General features: G+C 42.6%; 1 protein-coding gene and 1 non-coding gene across 3 annotated transcripts in view; both read right to left on the bottom strand.

Annotated features, from left to right (window-relative positions):
• Positions 1-27,430, bottom strand: part of LOC100674634 (carboxyl-terminal PDZ ligand of neuronal nitric oxide synthase protein) — a 434,071-nt gene that overhangs the window by 84,114 nt on the left and 322,527 nt on the right. The window lies entirely within an intron of this gene.
• TRNAA-UGC (transfer RNA alanine (anticodon UGC)) lies at positions 2,921-2,991 on the bottom strand. The gene has a single exon. It is a non-coding gene; the product is annotated as a tRNA-Ala (tRNA).

The raw sequence follows: 27,430 nt of genomic DNA, 5'->3' as shown, positions 1-27,430 counted from the left end.
CTAGTATGTACCAGAGCCAGAATCTGAACCCAGCAATAGTAACCAAGTTCCTAACTTCTACACCACCTGCCTGGCTGGTTGATAACTGCTGAATGCCACTCAAATATTGGATGGATATTCTTACTGCTGCTATTGCTATAGCTAGGCAAGAAATTGCTCTTATGGTAAATTTATGCCATTTAGGGTCCCTGGGTTTTCTTACTCCAGGTTTTTTTTTTTTTTTCTTTCCACGTCTACATAGATGGTCACCAACAGATTCACTCTCATGTTGGCAGGATTTCCAGTGGACACATTTGGTGAGTGGTACATGATTTTCTGCCCACCTTCCAAGTTTCTGGGAATACTATAAACATCATAACCACATCTTGGTCTTTCCAAAGGCAGTCCTTAAAGGACCCACTGAAGCCTCCAGAGATTCACACCATAGTACACTCTGTACTCGGCTCTAACTGCACACCCCTCGTGCCACCTGCTCAGCACACGGTGAGTCCCACGTGCCATGATGGGTAATGGGGAAAAGGAACACCACCACAACCCCTGGCCCCCAGGCTCCCCAGGGAGTCCAAGTGTTTTTCTTCTCTAGTATTTTTCTTTCTCCAGATTGCTCCTACTGCCTGCCTGATGATGCCTGATGCCTGACCCATGAATCACAGCTCGTCTGAAGGCATATCCCCCCATCTCTCGAGGACAAGAAGCCAGTGCCAGGGGCACGTGTTTATTTCCGGGGTCAACCACTCTAATTCCCACACCCCTCAAGGATGAGCTGCTCTGATTTAGCCTGGGACGACTCCCTAATCTCTTTTTCTTTAACTATTTATAAGGGATTATGTACCTTTACTTGCAGGCCACTGACAGACCTTAGAACAACAACAAAAAACTCAGATATATATTTGACCTTCTTTCAACTTCCAATCACTTTTTAATGGTCTTCTGGGTGGTGGGGAGGACTGGGAGGATAGCAGCGGCCCGGTACCGGGAAGAGGGAAGGACGGAGAAGGTCGTGAAGATGGGAAATCCCCGCAGGAGAATTCTCATCATTTTTATTTGCTGTATGCCAGCAGTTCCCTTTCCTCCTTGTCTGTCCCCCCCACGCCCCACCCCACCTCCCAAGAGTGGCTGTTGATGGGGTTAGAATGCCGTGGGCTGGTTCAGTAGTCTTTATTCCAGGAAACACAGGTTACTCTGGCCCCACCCCTTCTCTGACCCCACTGGCCCCACATCTCACTCTCGTGGGGTACAGAGCCAAGTATGGTTTGAGGTTGCCCTTGAGGAGCTCAAAAAAAAAAAAAAAAAAGGCCCAAACCCATTGCCATCAAGTCAATTCTGACTCATAGCAACCCTACAGAGCGTACCAAAAGCAGGAGGAAGTACAGACGGTGGAATAGAGAGCTACAAGCCATGGAGGAGGAGGGAGCTACCCGCCTGTGGGGAGCTGGGAAGGCACATGGTGAAGATGCTGTCTGAGCTGCATCCTGAAGAAAAAATGGGAGGTGGGAGGGACTGCGGGGCAGGGATGTACCAGCCACCATCTTGGCAGAGAACAGATAAGGTGAGTAATCTGAGGAGGTTTAATAAGGCACTAGTACCTGGGTGGTACAAATGGTTAAGTGCTCGATTACTAACCAAAACGTTGATGGTTTGAATCCACCCAGAGGTGCCTCAGAAGAGATGCCGGGAGATCTGAAAAGTCAGTCACTGAAAACCCTGTTAGCACAGTTTTACTCTGACACACATGGGGTCAGCATGAGTCAGCAATTGGTTTGGTTTTGGGTTTAATCCACAAGGTGAGGGCAGAGAGGGAAACTGCAGAGGGCAGTGTAGTGCCCCAGGAAGCTCTCAGCACCCCAAAGCCTGAGGGGGCAAGGTCAGCAAGTGGTCACTGAGCTCAGAGAGAGATGAAGAAACAAGCCTGGAAGGGGCCTTGGGAGGGCGAAGCAGCCACTGATGGGGTCCCCACAGGCTGCCTCCTGGGCACAGAGCAGGTTGGAGGGGGCGGAGAGGATCAGGCAGGGCAAAGGGAAGCAATCCATCACAGAGACAGAAGGAGGCAGAGGGTTCCTCACAATGGAAACCGCACATGGAAAGACATGGAGTCACGAAACCTCATGGTTTGCTTAGGAACGGGAGCACAGGGTGGGCAGAGGAACTGGCAGGAGATGGGAACAGGGTGGGCAGGGCCCACTGCGGAGTTCAGACTTCACCTCGTGGGCTCAGGGCACCGGTGGGGGTCTGCACAGAGGAACGGTACAGTTGGCAATCATGGATTGAAGGAGGACAGGGGTGGAGGAATCTGGGTCTGGGGCTTGCCAGTCACAAAAGCTGGGCTCCAATTCCTACTCTGTGGCTTATAACTGTGAGATCTTGGGTGAGACTCTTAATTGCTAAAGTTTTAGTTTCCTTATCTACAAAAATGGAGGCTGCCACGAGAGTCTGGTAAGTCAGGAGCAAGCCCAGGGCAGGGTGAAATGACACCCTGGAATTGTGCAGTGCACAGACTTTGTGGTCACTGGTCAGTTCTGAGTCCACACAAGGAATGATGAAAGTCCAACAAAGGCAGCTGCAGTGAGAACATGCAGAAAGAGATGGATTCAAGGGTCACTTCTCTAGATGTGAGGATAAGAAGGGGAAAGGGGAAGATCCTGAGTTGTGTAACTTGGGTGACTGCTGTCATTGTTTGCAGTCTATGAGTCACCCCATGAACAATGGAATGAAACGCAGACCGGTTCTGTGCCATCCCCATGATCGGCTGCAGATTGGACCATTGTGATCCACAGGTCTTTCGTTGGCTGATTTTCAGAAGTAGATCGCCAGGCCTTTCTTCCTAGGTTTGTCTTACTCAAGAAACTCCGCTGAAACCTGTTCAACATCAATAGCAACACGCAAGCCTCCACTGACAGATGGGTGGTGAATGTGTATGAGGTACACTGGCCGGGGATCAAACCCGGGTCTCCTGCATGCAAAGCAAGAATTCTACCACTGAACCAACAATGCCCTTTGAGTGACTAGGTAGACAGATTAAATATTAATTGGATCAAGGAACACAGCTCCCATTTTTGTAGATGAGAAAAACTAAAGGAGGCTGAGGGGACAGAGAAGGAGGAGGAGGAGTGTGGTTGTACACGTGTCCACTTTGAGGGGCCACCAAAGCATCAGATGAACTTGTCTACAAGGCAGGTGGAAATAAGGGATCAGGGAGAGAGACACAGACTTGGGAGTCATCAGACTTGGAGGATGGTTAAAGCCATGAGAAATATGAACTCCCCTGGGCATAAGTAGAACAAGAAGAAAAGGGGCTCAATGAGAGAACCAACTAACCATTCAAATGGCAGGAGGAACTGGAGAAGTCAGCGAGAAATACTGAGTAGGAAAAGACAGGGAGATCAGATCAGAGGAGGAACAAGAAAAAGGCCATCATGGAAGCTGAGGGAGGAGAGAGTCTCATAGAGGAGGGCAAGGTCTACAGCATGAAGTACTTCAGAGACTGAGTGGGTGAGAACTAAACACGAGCCAGGAGTTAAGCAACTGAGATCTCACAGGTGGCCTTAGCAAAAGCTGTCTCAGAAGAGTACATAGGGAGCCGAATTATAATGAGCTGAGAAATGCGTGGGATTTTTAGAAATACAGACAGTGAATGCAATTATTCCAACAAGTTTGCTGTGAAAGGGCAAGGCAGAATGTTAGGCTTGAGAGGTATCTTTTCCTTCAGGATGGGAAAACCCAAGCCTATTTGTAGGCTAAAAAAGAAGGAACTAAACAGAAACAGACTCAAGATGCAGGAGAAACAGTGGAAATAATGGCTCAAGATACAGATAGAGGCAGCAAAAACAGGGTCCGGGTGGAGGAGCTCAACTGAGGAAAGACAAGGGGGCACTCCCTCTGGGCACTAAGAATCTACCGCAAAGGTGGGGCCATCCTACCCCTGGCTTGTCTCTCTCTCTCTCCCTCTCTTAGAGAGCATTTGGTGGTCTTTCTAGAGTAGCTAAGCCTTTCCCTGCCAGACAATTGAGGCTGTTTTGATGTGGAAGTAGGAGAAGTGGGGTTGGCTGAGGCATGAGGTCAGGGTAATTTTTTAGCCAAGTGTTCTAAATGAAGCAAAGGCTATTCTAAGGGCTCCAGTCCTGCATTTCAACTATCCCTCACTTCCCTTTCCCAAGGGTGGGACAACTACCAGAAACATGACATGGATCAAAGGAAAGGACAGTAAGAAATGTTTCCTGCAATCTTCTTGGAGGGGAGATGAGCACTAATTCATCCTGGCTCTGACAACCTGAGGGGTGGGGCTCACGTAATCCTTGGAGAGTGGGGGGCGGGGGGAGGGGCTACAGAGAGGGTAACGTGGTGCGGGGGGGCGGCCTGGCCAGCATGCTGGAGGCTCTTTTGGGACCTGGTTTCCGAGCACTTGCAGCTTCTCGTCTACATTCAGCTTGTCAAATTCCTCTTCATCAGCTGCGGGGCTGACAGGAATAATTGTTTCCTTGGGACTTGGTCCTTCCCATCAATGAACAAAGGCAACTAGGAGGGTTCTGGATCTCTTTCGGAGCCCTGGTGGGGCAGTGGTTAAGAGCTTGGATGCTAACCAAAAGGTCAGCAGTTTGAATCTACTAGCAGCTCCTTGGAAACCCTATGGGGCAGTTTTGCTCCATCCTCTAGGGTCACTATGAGCCGGAATCAACTCATAGACAACGGTTAGATCTCTTTTGCAAAGAAAATACTCTCTCTTTTCCCCTTATACACACACACACACTTAATGGTGTTGGATTTGAGGACAGGGAAGATCAGACCATCGGCCCATTACCTGGGTGGCCGCTACGACTCTGGAAGGAGCTGCACTAGCCACTCCCACCTACCCCAGTGCTCAGCACCTCCTTCAGTGATTAACTGTGTGCCAATGGAAGACAAGGGGCTCACATGTAGATCACATCCATCAGGGGTGTGCTTCTGAGGCTCTTCTTGCTCTTCCCTTCCAAAAAGCCTTTTACTGGGGCCATTAATAAACAATAAAATGAACACATTTACCATTTATTATCATTTCATTTCTCCCACCCACCCTCTGATAGTTATGAATCATCAGTAAAAACTGCAACAAATGGGACAAGAGATGAAGTCAAAGGCCAAGATAATTCACAAAAAACATAACCAGCCCCTGAAGCAAAGAGCTAACGGCAAGGCAGTAACAGAGGGCAGGGCTGGCATCCTTGGCCACCTGGAGGAAGGAGTGTGTGTATTTTCAAAGGCAAACTTGCCTCATGGTTAATCCCACAGCATGAAGAGGTGCTGGGCCCTCTCCTTGAGCAAAGCTGAACAAGGTCCCTTGACCGCCCTGGCTTCTCAGTGTTCCCAACTGCAACGCAGCCTTTGTAATAGTTGTTTGTGTGGTTCTTATTATCTTCTATGAAAACAGGCATTCTCACATTCTGATGTTTTTGTCATCTTCCCCAAGAACCTTCACATATGGGTTGCACTCAATGCTCAGCAAAGGTCTATAGGTTGGCTGGTTCCTGCATGCACTCATTCATTCATCCATTCAAACCTGAGTAAAATTCTACAGAATAAGTGCACCTACTTCCTGGAAATTTTGCGAACAAAAAATAAATTCAGTTTAACAAATATGTTTTGAGTACTGTTCTGTACAATATAGTGGTCAAGGAGAAACAAAAATGAATAAAATGTAGATCCTACTAAAAAAGATGAGATATATAAACAAGTAACTATGATACAAAGACAAACTTAAGACCTATATACTTTTGGTATCCAAAGGAAAAAAAGAAATTAGATATACACCATCTAGGTGGGGATGAAATAGGGAAAGAATTTCTGGTAGACGTGGTGTTTAAAATAAACCTTGAAAGATGAGTAGGAATTTGGTAGGCAAAGGTGAATCCAAACACAGAGTATTCCTCAATTAATCATGGTTTAGTCCTGACCGCTGCCAGTAACCGAGAAACGCTTTAACTCCTCAACAGTGGCTTCTCAGGGTCTTTCGGTAAAGGGTTTGAGGACTTGCAGATGATCTAACCTTTCCCATCCCATCCCATCCCATCCCCTCCCATATTTTCCAGCTTGTATTCATAACCATCTGGACCTTCAAGTCATCTTCATCTCTAGCCTGAGGCTGTGCTGCCAAAAAGGTTGCTTAGGCTGATAATCTGGCTACACCCTCAGAGATGAATTCTTCCTACTGTGCCAAGACACAAGAAGGATTCCTCAGAGGGTCTGCCCAGCCGGGCTGTATAGATCAGGGCACTGCAACACAGCATCTAGACTAGTATCTCTATGTCCAAGCGTCCACCACTCAAGTTAAGACATTGTCTGATTATAATCCTAGACACTATTAATATTAAAGGTTTGTCAAACAAGGGCTACAGCTCCAAATCGGGAGCAATCTTTATTTATTTGCTTTTGGGGTTCAGCTTGGTCACATAATAGCCTTCCCCAGGGCTATCACATGACCCTCAGCTACACGGCATACCCACTGCCCCATAACCACTATGATTCCAAAAACACGGAGGGGGTACCATGAAGGCTCCTCCTACATAAATTCTCCCCTTAAATTATCTGAAACCCATCAATATGAGATTGGTTCATTTTAAATAATAAGACTCCTCTAACGAGAAGTGGTTAAAAGCTCGGCTGCTAACCAAAAGGCCAGCAGTTCAAATCCACCAGCTGCTCCTTGGAAACCCTATGGGGCAGTTCTACTCTGTCCTATAGGGTCACTGTGAGTCAGAATTGACTTGACAGCAATGAAAGAGAGAGGGAGTGAGATGCAAATGCTTCCAGGGCTGGTAAAGTAAAATCCATTAATCATTAATCATTCACACACTCAAAGTTAGATTGTTTTTTCTCCTCCTACTCCTACTTGGATCCCTGGTGGTGCAGTGGTTAAGAGCTCAGCTGCTAACCAAAAGGTCAGCAGTTAGAATCCAATAGCTGCTCCTTGGAAACCCTACGGGGAAGTTCTACTCTGAGTTGGAATCGACTCACCGGCAATGGGTTGGGTGGTTTGGTTTACTCCTACTTAGGAGTCCCTGGGTGGTGCAAATAGTTATGTGTATGAGGTAATGAATCACCTTAGAGAGAGCAACTTGGCCTTTGTCCTTGGTTCCTGAGAGCTGATCTTTGGAATTTGCTGAGTAACTGAGGTGCCTTTTGTGATCTAGGCATAAAGACTATACCAGAGGATTTGTGCTAATGAGTTGGGGTGCTGGCCAAGTCAGAAGGCCTACCTCATGGCCTGACATCAGCTGACCTCAGGAAGGAAGGGGGGCATGATTCCTTGAAAACTCTGGAGCACAGTTCTACTCTGACACACACAGGGTCACCGTGAATTGGAATTGTTATGACAGCAACTGTTTTTGTACTCCTACATAAGAAGAAGGACGGTCCATGACAAGCCTTTCTGGCTTCAGATGCAGAATATTCAAAGATGGCGTACAATGCTTATTGGCACCAGGGAGTCTCCCCTTGGAATCCATGCCCCCTCAGGACTATGGGGTCCATGAATTCTCTTAAAATTCAAAATTTTGCAAGTACATCAGCCGCTAACAAAAAGGTTGATGGTCCGAACCCATCCAACAGCTCCATGGGACAAAGACCTGGCAATCTGCTTCAGTAAAGATTACACCCAAGAAAACTCTATGGAACAGTTCTCTTCTGTCACATGGATCCCTTTGAGTTGGAATCGACTCGATGGCACCCAACAACAACAATAATTATTTTTATAGGGAGAGAATCTACAGTTTTCATCAGATCCTCAAAGGCATCTGTGTCCCAGGAAAGGTCAACACTATCCAAGGGACACCCAGGCCAGAGTCTACGCAGCAGCAGGGAGAGAAGCCAAGGAAGGGCTCCATGCTACTTTACACGGCAATTGTCCATCTGAGAATTTTCAGTGCTTGGACACATTCTATTCCCTTTACACAATTAAGAAGGCGAAAATGAAGCATAGAGTAATGAAATTTGAAGCCAGCTAGTCATTTAGTAAGAGAACTGGGACCAAGCCTGGGTCCCCCGCCTCCTGGCACTCCCTCGCTTCTTACTCTACCGGGTAATTCTCTCCCTGGTACACAGTGTTTAATTATGCAAAGTTTTCTAAATTTGGCCTAATTGGATTTTCCATCATTATTAGTATAAATGATGTCCTCTAAGGCCAGGCAAAGAGATACCGATTCTGAGATTTAACTCTGTGGCTGTCTTCAGTATTCTGCAGGTCTATTCACTCTCTAGCCAGCTTGCTGCCTCTCTTGGGCTGTGCTTCAGGCCACCAATGGATAGGGCCAGTGGTTAGGTTTAATAGCTACTTATCATCTCAAACACCTTCATTAGTGTTCTAGAAGGACTTTTCCCCAGGTGTGAAATGAATATTTGAGTGCAGCAAACAAGTGAATCAGGCCTGCCCTACCTTGGTCATGCAGTAAGTCTCTCACTTTGCCATTCTGTGGTGGCTTGTCACTGGTGATGCTAGAAGCTATGCCACTGGTATTTCAAATAGGATCACCCATAGTGGACAGGTTTCAGAAGGGCTTCCAGACTAAGAGAGACTAGAAAGAAATCCCTGGAATTCTACTTCTGAAAATTAGCCAATGAAAACTCTATGGATCACAACGAAATATTATCTATTATCTGATAAAAGAAAAAAAAAACCCAAACCAAACCCAGTGCCGTCGAGTCAGTTCCGACTCATAGCGACCCTATAGGACAGAGTAAAACTGCCCCATAGAGTTTCTAAGGAGCACCTGGAGGATTTGAACTGCAGACCCTTTGGTTAGCAGCCATAGCACTTAACCACTACGCCACCAGGGTTTCCAATTTTATGATATAGTGCTGGAAAATGAGCCCCCTAGATTGGAAGACACTGAAAATACACAATGGCCACAATAATGGACTTGAGCATACCAATGATTGTGAAGATGGCGCAGAACCAGGCAACATTTTGTTCTGTTGTAGATGGGGTCATCATAACTCAGAGCCAACTCAATGGCAGCTAAAAACAAGTATTTATTGAGTGCCTACTATGCACTTAGGACCTCTGCAGGCCAAAGATAGTGGACAAAACAGGCATGGTCCCTGCCTTCATGGAGCTCATGCTAAGAGTTACCATGATACAAATTTCCATCCTTTTGCCATGATCAAATTTAATGACCAAACGAAGTGCCACCAGAGGCAGAAGGCCCTCGGAAGGACAGAGAAAACTGCTAAAGAGTCAAGCTAAGGTCACTGGGGCCTCCACTCCCTCACAAATGGGATGATTCTCCTTCACTTACTCTCTACATTCAGATTGCCACTAGTCTAAATGAGCCATACTTAAAACAACTCATAGACTGACCTCTTTCTATGCATTTCTACTGCTGTCACCATGTTGTCCAGACACTGATGCTTTTCCAATTCCACGCAGATTACCCGGCGTTCTCTCCTTCATTCATCTCCCTGATGCGAGCCTCTCCCTACAGGAGAATGCTGCCTTCCAGGGCAGACTGGTTTTTCTAGAATACCACTGTCACCTTGGAACTCTTAGAGTCAAAAGCCATTCCAGGAAGACTGAAGTAGATGTGGGAGGAAGCTTTTCACAAATTACTGAGAGACAGAAAAATGGGGTAATTGTAGAACTATACACAGAATATACTGGATGTTGAAAAAGCATGAGTGTCTATGTATTTGCATATGGAGTGGTACTAGAAGGAGTGGGTGTTGAAGGAAGAACATTTGCCTTTTCCTTTATAAAACTTCTCCGCTACTTTATTTTTAGTAATGAACATGTATTATTTGGTAATTTAAAAAATTATACCTCAGTCAAATTCCTCTGAACGTTTATCTGAAAACCGACATAGAAAGTAGAAGTCACAGTGAGAACCTCAAGGACATGGGTGATGTCTTATTTGTCTTTGCATTTCCAGTGATTTCTACATAGCGGCCTGCAGTAACTTTTGGGGAAAAGAGATGAAAGAGAAGATGGAAGGAAAGGGGGAAAAGAAAGAAAGGTGTGGGACATGTGTACTGATGTATGTTTCTTAGAGCCATCGGGTCATTAGCCCCTTGCTGGAGATTCACTGTCCATTCTAGGTGTCCACTAAGACTTACTAAATATAAGGGACTCTATCAAGCCTATATAAAACCGAAAACCCATTGCCATCGAGTAGTTTCCAACTCATAGTGACCCTACGGGACAGAGAAGAACTGCCCCATAGGGTTTCCAAGGCTGTAATCTTTACCGAAGCAGACTGCCACATCTTTCTCCCATTGAGTAACTGGTGGGTTCAAACCACTGACCTTTCAGTTAGCAGCCAAGTGCTTAACCACTGTGTTACCAGGGTTCTTTCAAGCCAATATAAAGAGGCATAAAGACTAAAATGTAGAACTTGCCTTTAAGGAAAGATAAAGAATGATGGAAGATGAAGAATGCATATAACTATGCAGGGTTGAAAGCAAACAGAAGAAAGGGGGAAAGGAAAAAACTAGAAATGAGAAGAGAAACAAAAGAAAGAGGGTTGATACCACAGAGTGGTGCAGAGGAACCTAGGAAATGCTGCTATATCTGGTGATGTACAGACCATGCATGATAAATAGGGAGAGAGCAGACTCAGGGAAGTGGTGGAATCCAAGCCAGACCATGAGAAACTGCAGGACGGTGGGAACTAACGAAGACATGGCCAGGGCTTTGGGAAGGAGGCGAAGGCTGACAGATGTGCTCTTGAACGAGGTTAGCAGGGCTGAGCCAAACCCAAACCAGTTGCCATCAAATTAATTCCAACTCAAGGCAATTCATGTGTGTCAGAGTAGAGCTGTGCTCCATAGGGTTTTCAGTGGCGGCTTTTTCAGAAGTAGATCATCGGGCCTTTCTTCCAAAGGCACCTCTGGGTGAACTTGAACCTCTAACCTTTTTTTTAGTAGCCAAGTGTATTAACCACTTATTTGCACCACCTAGGGACTCCCTAGCAGGGTTGAGGGAGATTATTTTAGGATGAGAGAGATGAGCATACTTATGCGGAGAGGGAGGGAGCCCACAGAGCGAGAGATGGAGGGATTGAGAACAGGGCAGGGGAGTTACCGGTTCAAGGTGCTGAAGAAACAAGTGAAGACTGATCCTGAACGCAGAGAAGGAGACAGAGACAGGAGCCAATGACAGAAAGGTGTGCTGAAGGCAAGGAGGAAGGTGAGGAGTCCCACAGAGGATGGGGGCCACTCACAGAAAGTGAGAGTATGCAGACATAGTTGGTGGCTTGAGTAAATGAAAAGGGCTTGGAACATTAGTGTCATGGATTGAATTATGTCCCCCCAAAAATGTGTGTATAAATTTGGCTGCACCATGATTCCCAGTATTGCATGATTTTCCTCTATGTTGTAAATTCTGCCTCTATGATGTTAGGGAGGGAGGATGAGTGGCAGCTGTGTTAGTGAGGCAGGATTCAAGCTACAAGATTGGATTGTGTCTTGAGGCAATCTCTTGGGATATAAAAGAAAGAAGTGAGCAGAGGGACAGGGGATCTCATACCACCAAGAAAGCAGTGTTTGGGAGCAGAGCGTGTCCTTTGGGCCCGGGGTCCCTGTGCAGAGAAGCTCCTAGTCTGGGGGAAGATTGATGAGAGGGCCAACAGAGAGAGAAAGCCTTCCCCTGGAGCTGACACCCTGAATTTGGACTTATGCCTACTTTACTGTGAGAAAATAAACTTCTCTTTGTTAAAGCCACCCACTTGTCGTATTTCTGTTACAGCAGCACTCGATAACTAAATTAGTGAGGGGAATTTCTACCAGAGGTGAATACAGGATTGCTGAGCAGCCCCGGGGAACTAACTGAAGCCAACAATGTGAATGATATTTCCTTCCCATTCTTTAGTTTCTAAGTTTCTCCACCCGTAAAATTGGGTGAGTGATTCCACTCATGCATATGAAAAGGCACTGTCTATGAAAGGTTTTAAAGCTGGAGGGAATAAAAACATCAACTATACATGAAACATTACGAGTAGAGTGACAGGCTGGCCCAGAAATGACATGAGGGGAAATCAGGAAGCCAGCAATAGGCTAGGCTGCCCCCAGATTCCCGCTTATCAGTTTTGTCAGGTCAGCAGAGTCCCCTCAAGAACCTCAGACAAAAGGAGGCTGGAGTAGGCAGGGCTTCAAACCAGTTAGATCTGCTTTGAGCCCCTGCTGAGAATTTGCATCTCTAACAAGTTCCATGCTGATAATTTGCATTTCCACTCCAGATATACTGAGTCGGAAGCTACATTTTAGTTGATTCTTATGTATAACTTCCTGGAAACTTGTTCGAAATCCAAAATTCTCAGCAGGGCTTCAAAGCCCTGGGCGTAGAGGAAGACACCCATCCTTACAGAAACAATACTGGGAAGACATGGATGGTCATCCCGATGCTTAGAAATCACTTGGAGAGCAAATGCGATGTGTGTGTATCATAAGCAAAGAACTGGCTCTGCTCCAGGTCTGCACCTCCTTCCCTGATCTTGCAGGATCCTTGGTACCTTGGTCCCCTTCCTGAGTCAGTGTTTGAGTTGGGGACTAGGGCCTGTGGAAGCTTGGAGAAAAGAGGTTATAAGTAGAGTCATCTCTATCTGGGAGGTCTCTTTCTGATTCTGGAGGGACAGCCTGGATTTTGGAGCACCTTCTTACAGAATCCTCAGAGAGCTTTTCTGACTCAACAAAACAAGGTGCGACTAATTACCACATCATCTACCTTTTCTCATAACTGTATGATTCTACCAATATATCCCAGGTCAAGGTAGTATCTAGTCCCATTTTTAGAAAAATAATATTTAAAAATTATACATATTTTAAAAACTTTCCATCTTTATCCCCATGGAAGTCTTTCCTTCTCCCTTTATAAAAGGTATTACTACCTCCTCTTTTAAAAGTATATACTTGTCTGATCCCACTGCTAAACTCCAAATCATCATACCATGGCTCTCCTTCCTTTCACCACCCAGTGACTGCCGGACACTGTCCCCACCTCTCTACTGAAGCTGCTGCCCAGAAGTTACCATCTGTTCCATTTCAAAAACCCCAGAGTCTTTCTTCTGTCTTTACTTGCCTCCATCTTAACTATTCACTCTCTTTTAAGGATGGATGTCCTTTTCATTTATCTCCAGGTCTTCACAAATGCTGGCTGGGCTTTCTTCTGCCTTACTTCCATAATAAGAAAGTATTTAAGAAATACTTTCTAAGCTTCAGCACTTGATTGGCACTTGACTTAGGTAATCTTAAAGGTAATTTACTACCTTCCATTTTCGCTATCGGTCTAATTGCATTCCTTTATAGGCAATATATTTTTCCCCTCCAGCTTGTTTGAAAATCGTTGTCTTTAATACTCTGTGGTTTCATCACTATGAGTCTAGAGTGAAGGAATTGTTTTAATTTTATTTAACTTGCTTGCAATTGGACGCAACTCTTGATTCTGAGGATGTTCATCTTGCCTTACTTTTGCCTGGCTTCGTCACGGTAGCTTTTTATTATTAACTAAGTGAAACATACTACACAGGGTACCCTGATTTAAAAAAAAAAAAAAATCTCCAAACATCACAGAATAAGTCTATCAATCCACAAGGTAAGAAATATTTTACTCATCTTAAAAATCTTGAAAAAAATATATATTTTTTGGTCCTGCATTTTGATATGGTATTACTTGGTTGTGATAAAAATTAAATATGTGGGTATATAAGTGAGTGGGTTTGTCTTGAAAGACGGATGGCACTGAGCAGACCCATAAAACAGAAAGGGAAAAATCCTAGGATCCAGGCAGTTTTCCAACCATTTACTAGCTGTGTGACCACAGAAAACTTATCTACTGTCTCTGAAGCTCAACTTCTTCATTTTAAGAATGGGAATGAGAGATTCTACCACTCAGGATTGTTGTTAGGTTAATGAGATCCAAAAACCAAACCTGCTGCCATTGACTTGATTCGGACTCATAGTGACCGTATAGGACAGAGTAGAGCTGCTCCCATAGGGTTTCCAAGGCTGTAAATCTTTATGGAAGCAGATTGCTACATCTTTTTCCCACAGAGTGGCTGGTGCGTTCAAACCACCAACCTTTTGGTTAGCAGATGAATGTTTTAACCACTGTGCCACCAGGGCTCCTTTAACTGAGGTGGAATACGTCAAATTCCATTCTTTGAGGGTAGGGACTATGTCTGTTCACCACCTGTATCTGTTATCAATTGATTGCTACTCAGCTCCAAATCCACCTTTCAAAACATGCTCCCTGACAATGGTTCCTTAAAGCCTGTCTCATTTACTGTAAGGACCATGTTAAGATTTCTCTGTAGGATGGAGGGGCACTGTAGGAGAGAAATGCTTCCCTTGCTGGTTCGAGCTGCTGCACAGTCAGTCAACAGTGAAGGTGTGGGGGCATGTGATGGTGCCCTGCCCCAGCCATGTGCTCATAACATACAGTCCCTCATGACCTTGAGGCCCAACCTGGCCATCACCTTCCCACAGAGCTCCCAAAGTAGACCCCTAGTGGTCCAGGTCTCCCATTTACAGTGACGCCCCAACTCTCTCTGTGCACCCACCCACTAGCTGCAGTTCACCTCCACCCCAGTCCCTTGAGAGTTGCTTCCTGTTTTCCCACACACTGGAGACCAGTTCTGGCCTGGGAAACCCAGCAAACTTCTTTGTCATCCAGTGGGGTGCAATGACACCTGTGACAATTAATTCTGAACTCCAGCCTTTGGGAAGGGGTCTACCTTCTAAGTTTGTCCTCCCTTGGGTATTCTTCTTAAGCCTGAGAGTACCCTGAAGAGCTCTCTTTGTAGCTGGTAAGTACTCTTTCATTATAGCTTAATAATTCTTTGTATTGAATTTCTCCTATTGAAGTCACGGTGTGGTTTTTGTCTCCTGATTGAACCCAAACTGATACACCAAAGTTTTCCCTTGGGCCTAGCACAATAAACAACTAATAGTATGCATCAACACATATCATAAACAACTAATAGTATGCATCAACACATATCATCTAGCCACACAGCCCTTCCCCAGTTACCCCTGAATAATTTATCCATGACGTGCTCAAAATCAAAGCATGGATCAATGAGGAAGGCCAAAATTGGAATGCACGCCCCCTAATTCCCAATGATCTCATCAACTTGGATGTTAATTAATGCTATTCCTGGGCCGTGGGTGGAATGGCTATGAGGACTCTACCTAGTTTGATCATTTAAACTAAAAACTGGAAAATTACTTCTAGTCTAGCTACTAAAGACTTGAGGTCAGATTAACTTATTTCCTCTGCTTAAAAAAAATTTTTATTTGCTTGTCAGTCTGATGCCTGTTACGAAGAACATGAACTCCCTAGGGACTGATTTAAACAAGTTAATTCTACCAGTGTCCAGTAAGACAAGAGCAGGAGACACCAAGGTAGTGAAAACTGAAATCCAAAAGCTCAGTGACTTTCATAATGGTACGACTATGCCAATAGTATTTGTTTTAACTTCCTTTTTAGGAAAAAAAAAAAAAAACGCCCTTTACACCAGAGAGGGTAGAAATAAGCATGATAACTAAGGATGTGAAATCCAAAATAAGAAGAGGAAGAACATAAACCTAAAGTCTTCTTTTCCCAGGCTTAGGCCTGTTCTATTCAGGATCCCTTTCAGTGACTTGGATGACAATATTCTTACTAAGTCACATGTAACAGAGAACTGGGAGGGCCAGTTAGCCTCTTCCAGAGGCTGGTGTGATGGTTTTGTAAGGGGTCATTCAGCTAAGCTGGGACAACGTATCTCAGTATTCCCTCCCCTATAGAGCTCCAGTTTAGGGCTGCCCACGAGAGAAGTCTTTGGGAGATTTGGGAGGAGGAGGTGAAGCAGCAGCTATTATGCTCTGAAGGTCATCACTGATCAGAGGTGGTAAGGAACGGATGCTGAGGTGCCCAAAACGTGCAGTTTGCCTTCACTTTTCTGTGCTCTGCATCCAGCTCTCCTTCCCAGCTGTCAGCCCAGGCAAACAACAGTGAGCACAGGCCCACTTTCTGAAGCTCCGCTGCAAACTCAGAGGCAGTAGCTTTGAAGAGCCAACAACCTTCCACACACTTCTAAATCTGTCCCCTTTGCACTTCCACTCTAGCCCATGAGTGCACCCAGCTTCTTGCAAACTCTGACTTATAACCCACACATGGGCTGGTGAATGATTTTCCTCTGGTTTCTTTTTAACCTTTTAATTCCCCGTTCCTCTCACAATTGTGTAGATCCTATTGAAAAAAAAAAAAAAGTTACCAAATCAGTTTCAACGCATGTGGGCCCCATGTGTGTCTGAGTAGAAATGTGCTCCACAGGGTTTTGAATCGGTGATGTTTTGGAAGGCCTTTCTTCCAAGGCACCTATCTATGTATGGGTGGACTCGAACTTCCAGCTTGTTGGTTAGCAGCCAAGAGCATTAACCAACTGCACCTGCCAGGGACTCCTATAACAAATACCTTATTCCATAATATTCATAGTTACCCTCCTTCTGTGATTGAACCCTAATTCATAAGAACTCAAACACTCTGAGGAATGGGCTCAAATGAATTATATCAAATTTAACATTTCTCCACATAAAGTGCTATATTTAGGCTAAAAATAAAACAGAGAAAACTATAGAAATAACAAATGAATGAAACTGCAATTAAAAGAATTCCTATGAACACCCTAAGGATTTATGGACTAAAAGTTCACCAGGCACAGGACCTAACACAATTTATTAAACAAATAAAAGAATAATAATAATTAAACAAACAAACAAATGATAGCACGATCTAATTCTTTAAGAATGAATATACGGATCCTTAGCCCGGAAGTGGAATTGTGTCTCCACATTTTACACTGGTAAGACAGTACTTGGAATACTGTATTCAATTCTAACACATTTTAAGAAGAAATTCTGTGTGCTGCAACAAGGAAGTCTGGGAAATGATGATGAAGAATGGCTTTAGGAACTTGGGTTGTTTAACTGGGAAGAAAGAGAAATAATACCTGTATGTTTGTGACTCCAGAGGAAAAAGCTAGGATAAATGGACCACAGTTATATAAAGAAAGAAATTTGCTTTCACTTAATGAAGAAGACTTTAACAGCAGCCATTTCGGAGAAACAGGAGGCATCCTGAAATAGAGGGGAAAAAGGATTAAAGGTCCACCGTAGTCCTTTTAACCTCTTAAAATTGCATGAGTCTTACTTAATGGTCTGACTGAGACTAGAGGAATCCCGGCGGTCATGGTCCCCAAACCTTATGTTGGCACAGGACAGGAACCATTCCCGAAGACAACTCATCAGACATGGAAGGGACTAGACAGTGGGTAGGAGAGAGATGCTGATGAAGAGTGAGCTATTTGTATCAGGTGGACACTTGAGACTGTGTTGGCATCTCCTGTCTGGAGGGGGGATGGGAGGGTAGAGAGGGTTGGAAGCTGGCAAAATTGTCACGAAAGAAGAGACTGGAAGGGATGACTCATTAGGGGGAGAGCAAGTGGGAGTATGGAGTAAGGTGTATATAAACTTATATGTGACAGACTGACTTGATTTGTAAATGTTCACTCGAAGCTCAATAAAAATTAAAAAAAAAAAATTGCATGAGTCTGCTATTCTATGTGAGGGATGCAAAAGAAATGACTGCTCTGACAGGGATCACAACAGAGAGTCCCGGGCAGAGTGGGAGAAAAATGTACAAGGAAATTCAAACTCACGAAAAAAGACCAGACTTACTGGTCTAGCAGAGACTGGAGGAATCCCTGAGACTATGGCCTCCGGACACTCTGCTAACCCAGAACTGAAATCATTCCCGACGCCCACTTTTTAGACAAAGATTAGACAAGCCAATAAAACAAAAAATAACACACATGAGGAACGTGCTTCTTAGTTCAATCAAATATACTAGACCAATGGACAGGTCCTGTCCAAAAGCAAGATGAGAAGGCAGGAAGGGACAGCAACTGGACAAATGGGCCCAGGGAACCTGGCGTGGAAAGGGGGAGCGTGCTGTTACATTGTGGGGACGGCAGCCACTGTCACAAAATAATATGCGTATAAATTTTTGAATGAGAAATTAACTTGAGTAGTAAGCTTTCACCTAAAGCACAATAAAAAAAAAATTTGAATTTGACTTAATAAAAAACATAAACTTCACTACCACTGTGGTAAAGGCATTTCTTTTGAGTAGGAAGAATTTATTTTCCCACAGAAGAGTTTTCCTAAATTGACCACTCCAGTGGCCCAGTGTTTCACGAAAGCCATAAACAATTATGTGTTCTTCAGCAGCACTACTGAATCAAACTGGCTGGGTTCCTTAAGGCCAAAAAATAACTGTACCCAAGGAAAGCTTGCTCATTTGTAATGTTACCACATTATCATGATGATAAATGTTCTCATGGATGATAAACTGGAATATATACAATTTTTTTAAAAAGTCCTTTTTGATCTACCCATAAGACATACTAACCCGACCCACTGTCACTGAGTCAATTCTTACTCATAGTGACCCTACAGGATGGAATAGAAGTGCCCCATAGGATTTCCAAGGCTGAAAATCTCTAGGGAAGCAGACTGCCACATCTTTTTCCCATGAAGCAGCTGGTGGGTTTGAACCTAGGACCCTTCTGTTAGCAGCCAAGTGCTTTAACAACTGCATCACGAGGGCTCCTTTCATAACACATGCTGTTGCTGTTGTTAGATGCCGTCGAGTCGGTTCCAACTCACAGCGACCCTATGCACAACAGAACGAAACACTGCCCGGTCCTGCACCATCCTCACAATTGTTGTTATGCTTGAGCTCATTGTTGCAGCCACTGTGTCAATCCACCTTGTTGAGGGTCTTCCTCTTTTATGCTGGCCCTGTACTCTGCCAAGCACGATGTCCTTCTCCTGGGACTGATCCCTCCTGACAACATGTCCAAAGTATGTAAGACACAGTCTCGCCATCCTTACCTCTAAGGAGCATTCTGGCCGCACTTCTTCCAAGACGAATTTGTTTGTTCTTTTGGCAGTCCATGGTATATTCAATATTCTTCACCAACACCACAATTCAAAGGCGTCAACTCTTCTTCGGTCTTCCTTATTCATTGTCCAGCTTTCACACGCACATGATGCGACTGAAAATACCATGGCTTGGGTCAGGTGCACCTTACTCTTCATGGTGACATCTTTGCTCTTCAACACTTTGAAGAGGTCCTTTGCAGCAGATTTGCCCAATGCAATGCGTCTTTTGATTTCTTGACTGCTGCTTCCATGGCTGTTGATTGTGGATCCAAGTAAAATGAAATCCTTGACAACTTCAATCTTTTCTCTGTTTATCATGATGTTGCTCATTGGTCCAGTTGTGAGGATTTTTGTTTTCTTTATGTTGAGGTGCAATCCACACTAAAGGCTGTGGTCTTTGATCTTCATTAGTAAGTGCTTCAAGTCCTCGTCACTTTCAGCAAGCAAGGTTGTGTAATCTGCATAATGCAGGTTGTTAATGAGTCTTCCTCCAATCCTGATGCCCCGTTCTTCTTCATATAGTCCAGCTTCTCCAATTATTTGTTCAGCATACAGATTAAATAGGTATGGGGAAGATGCTCTTTATTACCACTCTTATTCAACATTGTGCTAGAGGTCCTAGCCAGAGCAATTAGGCTAGACAAAGAAATAAAGGGCATCGAGATTGGCAAGGAGGAAGTAAAATTATCTCTATTTGCAGATGACATGATCTTATACACAGAAAACCCTAAGGAATCCTCCAGAAAACTACTGAAACTAATAGAAGAGTTTGCCAGAGTCTCAGGTTATAAGATAAACATACAAAAATCACTTGGATTCCTCTACATCAACATAAAGAACATCGAAGAGGAAATCACCAAATCAATACCATTCACAGTAGCCCCCAAGAAGATAAAATACTTAGGATTAAATCTTACCAAAGATGTAAAAGACCTATACAAAGAAAACTACAAAGTACTACTACAAGAAACTAAAAAGGACCTACTTAAGTGGAAAAACATACCTTGCTCATGGATAGGAAGACTTAACATAGTAAAAATGTCTATTCTACCAAAAGCCATCTATACATACAATGCACTTCCGATCCAAATTCCAATGACATTTTTTAATGTGACGGAGAAACAAATCACCAACTTCATATGGAAGGGAAAGAAGCCCCGGATAAGTAAAGCATTACTGAAAAAGAAGAAGAAAGTGAGAGGCCTCACTCTACCTGATTTCAGAACCTATTATACAGCCACAGTAGTCAAAACAGCCTGGTACTGGTACAACAACAGGCACATAGACCAATGGAACAGAATTGAGAACCCAGATATAAATCCATCCACATATGAGCAGCTGATATTTGACAAAGGACCAGTGTCAGTTAATTGGGGAGAAGACAGTCTTTTTAACAAATGGTGCTGGCATAACTGGATATCCATTTGCAAAAAAATGAAACAGGACCCATATCTCACACCATGCACAAAAACTAACTCCAAGTGGATCAAAGACCTAAACATAAAGACTAAAACGATAAAGATCATGGAAGAAAAAATAGGGACAACCTTAGGAGCCCTAATACAAGGCATAAACAGAATACAAAACATTACCAAAAATGACGAAGAGAAACCAGATAACTCGGAGCTCCTAAAAATCAAACACCTATGTTCATCTAAAGACTTCACCAAAAGAGTAAAAAGACCACCTACAGACTGGGAAAGAATTTTCAGCTATGACATCTCCGACCAGCGCCTGATCTCTAAAAGCTATATGATTCTGTTAAAACTCAACCACAAAAAGACAAACAACCCAATCAAAAAGTGGGCAAAGGATATGAACACACACTTCACTAAAGAAGATATTCAGGCAGCTAACAGATACATGAGAAAATGCTCTCGATCATTAGCCATTAGAAAAATGCAAATTAGAGCTACGATGAGATTCCATCTCACTCCAACAAAAAACTCCAACAAGGCTGGCATTAATCCAAAAAACACAAAATAATAAATGTTGGAGAGGCTGTGGAGAGATTGGAACTCTTATACACTGCTGGTGGGAATGTAAAATGGCACAACCACTTTGGAAATCTATCTGGCGTTTTCTTAAAAAGTTAGAAATAGAGCTACCATACAACCCAGAAATTCCACTCCTCGGAATATACCCTAGAGAAATAAGAGCCTTTACACGAACAGATATATGCACACCCATGTTTATTGCAGCTCTGTTTACAGTAGCAAAAAGCTGGAAGCGACCAAGGTGTCCATCAACTGATGAATGGTTAAATAAATTGTGGTATATTCACACAATGGAATACTACACATCGATAAAGAACAGTGACGAATCTGTGAAATATTTCATAACATAGAGGAACCTGGAAGGCATTATGCTGAGCAAAATTAGTCAGAGGCAAAAGGACAAATATTGTATAAGACCAGTAGTATAAGATCTTGAGAAATAGTATAAACTGAGAAGAACACATGCTTTTGTGGTTACGAGGGGGGGAGGGAGGGAGGGTGGGAGAGGGTTATTTACTAATTAGTTAGTAGATAAGAACTACTTTAGGTGAAGGGAAGGACAATACTCAATACACGGAAGGTCAGCTCAACTGGACTGGACCAAAAGCAAAGAAGTTTCCAGGATAAAATGAATGCTTCGAAGGTCAGTGGAGCAAAGGCGGGGCTTCGGGGACTATGGCTTAAGGAGACTTCTAAGTCAATTGGCAAAATAATTCTATTATGAAAACATTCTGCATCCCACTTTGAAATGTGGCGTCTGGGGTCTTAAATGCTAACAAGTGGCCATCTAAGATGCATCAATTGGTCTCAACCCACCTGGATCAAAGGAAAATGAAGAACACCAAGGTCACATGATAACTATGAGCCCAAGAGACAGAAAGGTCCACATGAACCAGAGGCTTACATCATCCTGAGACCAGAAGAACTAGATGGTGCCTGGCTACAACCGATGACTGCCCTGACAGGGAGCACCACAGAGAACCCCTGAGGGAGCAGGTGATCAACGGGATGCAGACCCCAAATTCTCATAAAAAGACCAGACTTAATGGTCTGACTGAGACTAGAGGAATCCCGGTGGTCATGGTCCCTAAATTTTCTGTTGGCCCAGGACAGGAACCATTCCTGAAGACAACTCATCAGACATGGAAGGGACTGGACAATGGGTTGGAGAGAGATGCTGATGAAGAGTGAGCTACTTGTATCAGGTGGATGCTTGAGACTGTGTTGGCATCTCCTGTCTGGAGGGGAGATAGGAGGGTAGAGAGGGTTAGAAACTGGCAAAATTGTCAAGAAAGGAGAGACTGGAAGAAGGGAGCGGGCTGACTCATTACGGGGAGAATAAGTGGGAGTATGGAGTAAGGTGTATATAAGCTTATATGACAGACTGACTTGATTTGTAAACTTTCACTTAAAGCACAATAAAAATTATTAAAAAAAAAATAGGTATGGTGAAAGAATACAACCCTGATGCACACCTTTCCTGACTTTAAACCAATCAGTATCCCTTTGTTCTGTCCGAACAACTGCCTCTTGATACATGTAAAGGTTCCTCATGAGCACAATTAAGTGTTCTGGAATTCCCATTCTTCGCAGTGTTATCCATAGTTTGTTATGATCCACACAGTTGAATGCCTTTGCATAGTCAATAAAACACAGGTAAACATCCTTCTGGTAGTCTCTGCTTTCAGCCAGAATCCATCTGACATCAGCAATGATATCCCTTGTTCCACATCCTCTTCTGAAACCGACCTGAATTTCTGGCAGTTCCCTGTCGATATACTGCGCAGCCATTTTTTAATGATCTTCAGGAAAATTTTGCTTGCGTGTGATATTAACGATATTGTTCTATAATATCGTTAATATTGTTCATAACACATAGATACATAAATTTATAGGTACACAGGCCAAAGTAACACAATTTAATATATGAAGAAAAAAAAGTATCCAAGAGACTAAAAAAGCACTGACTAAAGTTCATTCCTTTGCTCATAAGCAAAAGTTTGCTAAATGTTAGCAAAGAAACTTCTAATGAAAAACATCCACCAATAGAGAGCCCATGGTGTAGGGTTTTTCGTTTTTGCAAGAAAAAACAATTTTTTAATTTAAAACTTCTTTGGTGTTTTTCTCCCCTCCCTACACCCTCCTCCCTGCCCCAAAATCTCTTCTTTCAGATACTGGGGACTTAAGAGAAAAGGTTTATTACCAAGACAAGTTGTCCTCATGATTTAAGAAACTACAGCAGGGTCCCAATTTCATTTTCACAACCTGTGAAAACTTGGACAGACCACTTAAATCTCTAGACTTCAGTTCTTCAACTGTAATAGAAATTAATTAGATTCAATCCCTAAAGTCTCTTTACTCTCTGAAATTCAGTGATTTTCAAAATTTTAATAATATTCACTAAAAAATATAGGAGCAAACCCAGACCTGACTGGGCTCAAGACACCCTTCCTATTTAATGTGACATAATAATGACTCCATTATGTTTGAAATGTGAATAAAATAAAGTTTGGGGACACAGAGGTTTAAAGACAGAGAAGTGGCCTCTAAAATACGAAACTATTGAACTTTTCCCCGTTCAGGAAGGCTTGGAGTCAGAAGGCTTGATCAAAGACTACGTGTGAATATTTAATGGCCATTTCCAGGATAGAATCTCACAGCATGGGTTTAAAATCAACAGTCTAAGGATACTGTTCCCACCCCAGATGGAGTAACAGGGACCAGATTTACCCCCTCGCCTAACACACCCAAAAACAGAGAGAGAGAGGGAAAGAATGATGTTTTCAAGGCCTGCATATGAGGTAACACAGGACAGTGATCCCTGAGAGGTGGTGAAAAATGAGGTAAGCCCTACAATTACCCAGGGTGCCCAAGGCAGCTAGAGTTTGCAAAACAGAACTATACAGAGAGAAAATGAAGGAGAAATGCAGGTCTCCTGGAAAATACAGCAGAGTCCTTTAGAGTGCATGGGTGTGAGGAAATTATCCAAAAGTTAAACAGAGACACGGATGATATAAAAAAATTACCCAAATTGAACTTACAGAAATGAAAAGTACAACGTCTGAGAAGAAAAGTATACTGGATGGGCTTGACAGCAGATTAGACATGGGGGTGGGAGGAACATTAGTGAACTTGAAGATACAGCAATAAAAACCATATGAAATGAAACACAGAGAGTAAAATAATAAAAATAAATAAAGGGGGGAATGCTCAATCTAGAATTCTCTACAGAGCCAAAATATCTTTCGAGAGGAAGTCAAAGGCTTTTTCAGATATACAAAAGCTGAAAGAATCTATCACCAGCAGACTCCCACTACAGGAAATGTTAAAGGAAGTTCTTTAGGCAGAAGGAAAATGATACCAGATGGAGGAAAAAAAAAAAAAGGATCTACGAAAAGAATGAAGAGCAACAAAATTCTAGCTACATGGGAACACAGAGAAGATTTTTAAAAAATATTATTTAAATTTCTTTAAAAGGTAGGAAACCCTGGCAGCAGAGTGGTTAAGAGCTATGGCTGCTAACCAAAAAGTTGGCAGTTCAAAGCCACTAGGCACTCCTTTGAAACACTATGGGACAGTTATACCCTGTCCTCTAGGGTCACTATGAGTCCGAATTGACTTGAGAGCAACAGGTTTGGTTGTGGGCCCTTTTTTTTTTTTTTTTTTAAAGATAAATGACTGCTTTAACAAAAATAACAATGTATCGTGAAGCTTATAACAGATACCTAAGTAAATGTATGGCAAAAATAGCATAAAGGCTGGAAGAAGAGAAATAAAAAGATATGATTTTAAGGTTCTTAAACAATACTGAAGTGATATAATGTCACTTGAAGCTAGAAAATGGTAAATCATATATGTACACTATAAACTTGAAAGCAACAACTTAAATAACAAACCAAAGAGTAGGCTAATAAAGCAACAAAAGAGACAGAATGGAATAATAAAATACTCAATCCAAAAGAAGGCAAAAAAAAAAAAAAAAGGAATGGGAATAAAGAACAGACAGGACAAATAGAAAACAAATAGCAATACTGCAGATTTAAACCTAACCATACCACTAATCGCATTAATTGCAAAAGGTCTAAACACTTCAGTTAAAAGGTAGAGAGCTCTGTCAGATTGGATAGAAAAGGCCAGGACCTAAGTATACAAGTAGGTTAAAAGTGAATGGATGGAAAAAGACATTTAATACCAACACTGATCAAAAGAAACCTTTCAAAAAGGACAAAGTTGGAAGGCTAACACTATATGATTTCCAGACTTCTTATAAAACTACGTAAATCAAGATAGTGTGGTACTGATGTCATGACAATTAGACCAAAGGAACAGAATAGAGAATCCAGAAATAGAACACGTGGATATGGATAACTAGTTTACGACAAAGGTGCAAAGGCTCTTCAGTGGAAGAAAACACAGTCTTTTCAACAAGTTGTTCTGGAACAACTGAATACACGTATACAAAAACAAAAACAAAAAACTTTCATCCATCCCTTATACCATATAAAAAATGTAAATCAAAATGGAGCATACACCTAAATCTAAAATTTAAAACTATAACACTTCTAGAAGAAAACATAGGGGTAAATTTTTGTAATCTTGGGTTAGACAAAGATTTCTTAGATATGACACCAAAAGCACAATTCATGAAAGATAAGTTGGAATTCATCAAATTAAAAACTTGAGGTATTGGTGGTTCCACGCAAGAGACCCATGTTTGATGCCCGGCCAGTGCACCTCGTGTGCAACTACCACTCAGCTGTCAGTGGAGGCTTGCATGTTTCTGTGATGCTGAACAGATTTCAGCATAATTTCCGGACTAAGACTAGGAAGAGAGGCCTGGAGATTTACTAAAAGTCAGTGAAAACCCTGTGGATCATAATGGTTTGATCTGCAACCAAACATGCAGATGGCTCAGTACCAGGCATCAATTTGTTCTGTTGTGCATGGGCTTACCATGAGTCAGGTGCTGACTCGAGGGTAGCTAATAACAACAGCTATTCAAAGGAGACATTAAAAAAAAAAGAAAAAGGAAGTCTGATTTGCCTAAAATATTCACAAATCAAACATTTGAAAAAGGGCTTGTACCAGAATACATAAAGAACTCTCAAAATTCAATAGTAAGAAAATAAAACATCCCAATTAAGGATTTGAACAGATACTTTAAAAGAGATACTTTAAAAAGTGACAAATAAGATGAAAAGATGCTCAAAATCATTGGTTATTAGGAAAATGCAAATGAAAACCACAATGAAATACTACTCCACATCTATTTGATGGGCTAAAATTGAAAAGACTGACCATAACAGATTTTGGTAAAAAAGGGGAGGAACGGGAATTCTCATGCAGTTGGTGGTACAACGTTTTGGAAAACAATTTGGCAGTTTCTTAAAAAGTTAAATATACACCTACCATAAAAAAAAATAGGATCTAACAATTCCACTCTTGGGTACTTACCCAAGAAAAATGGAAGCGTATGTTCATACAAGGACCTATACATGAACAATGTAACGGTAAATATAGTATCTAATGAGAAAAAAAAATTAATTCTCCCCGGTGCAAGACAAAAAAAAAAAGAAAAAGATTCCCCCTTCCTTTTTTTGGAGTATTTACTTAAAAGAAAACGTAACTGTAAATTCTTTCTCTGCCTCCTTGAGGTATGTGTAAATCTTTTTAAAAGCGAAATAAGCCTCTTCACAACCCAGTCATGTCTTTCTCAAGGACCTGGGAGCCATCACTTCGAAATGTAATCATTAGTGAAGATAAGGCCCGTTATCTTCCAGTTTCTGTGAAAGGATAGGAGCCTTACTTTGGCAGGCGTCTGACTCCAAGTTGTAAACCTACCTCCTGTCATAAAGACATGAAAAAAAAAGCATTTTTCCTCTAGATAAAGGCAGTTAGCAAACACAAATGGCCACCCCAGTTATCAAGTGAATTTAGAACGAACTACTGGACAAGTTGGGACTAGTTATTGCTTATCTTGAGAACACACATATAATGGGTTGCATCTGCTTGGCTATATGAAAGGGTGAGATTTTGCTCTGTCTTTTGCAATCTCGTTAGCAGATCGCCTGTGATGCACATCACACTCTAGTTTAATGTTTATTAATAATAAAACTGTTTTCTTTCTCTTCTACCTTTGTGGAGAAGTTTCCTGGGTTGGCAGGAGATTTTGTTTTTAATTATATTTCCCAACAACATTCATAGAAGCTTTAACTGTAATCGCCAAAAACCAGAAACCACTAAAATGCCCATTCACATGTAAAGGGTAAACAAATTGTGGTATACCCACATAATGGAATACTATTCAGTAATAAAAAGGGGTGAACTACTGATACATATGTTGAGAAAATAATTACGCTGAGTGAAAGAAGCTAGAAAAGAAAGGATATACTCTATGATTCTACTCATATAAAATTCTAGAAAATAGAAACTAGTTTATAGTAACAGAAAGGATATCAGAAGATGCCTGGGGGTTGGGGGTAGGGAAA

The sequence above is a fragment of the Loxodonta africana genome, chromosome 3 (genome assembly GCF_030014295.1).
Source record: "Loxodonta africana isolate mLoxAfr1 chromosome 3, mLoxAfr1.hap2, whole genome shotgun sequence".
Classification (NCBI taxonomy): Eukaryota; Metazoa; Chordata; class Mammalia; order Proboscidea; family Elephantidae; genus Loxodonta; species Loxodonta africana.
Note: the sequence above shows the minus strand (reverse complement) of the source record. Positions and strands in the feature narration are given on the sequence as shown.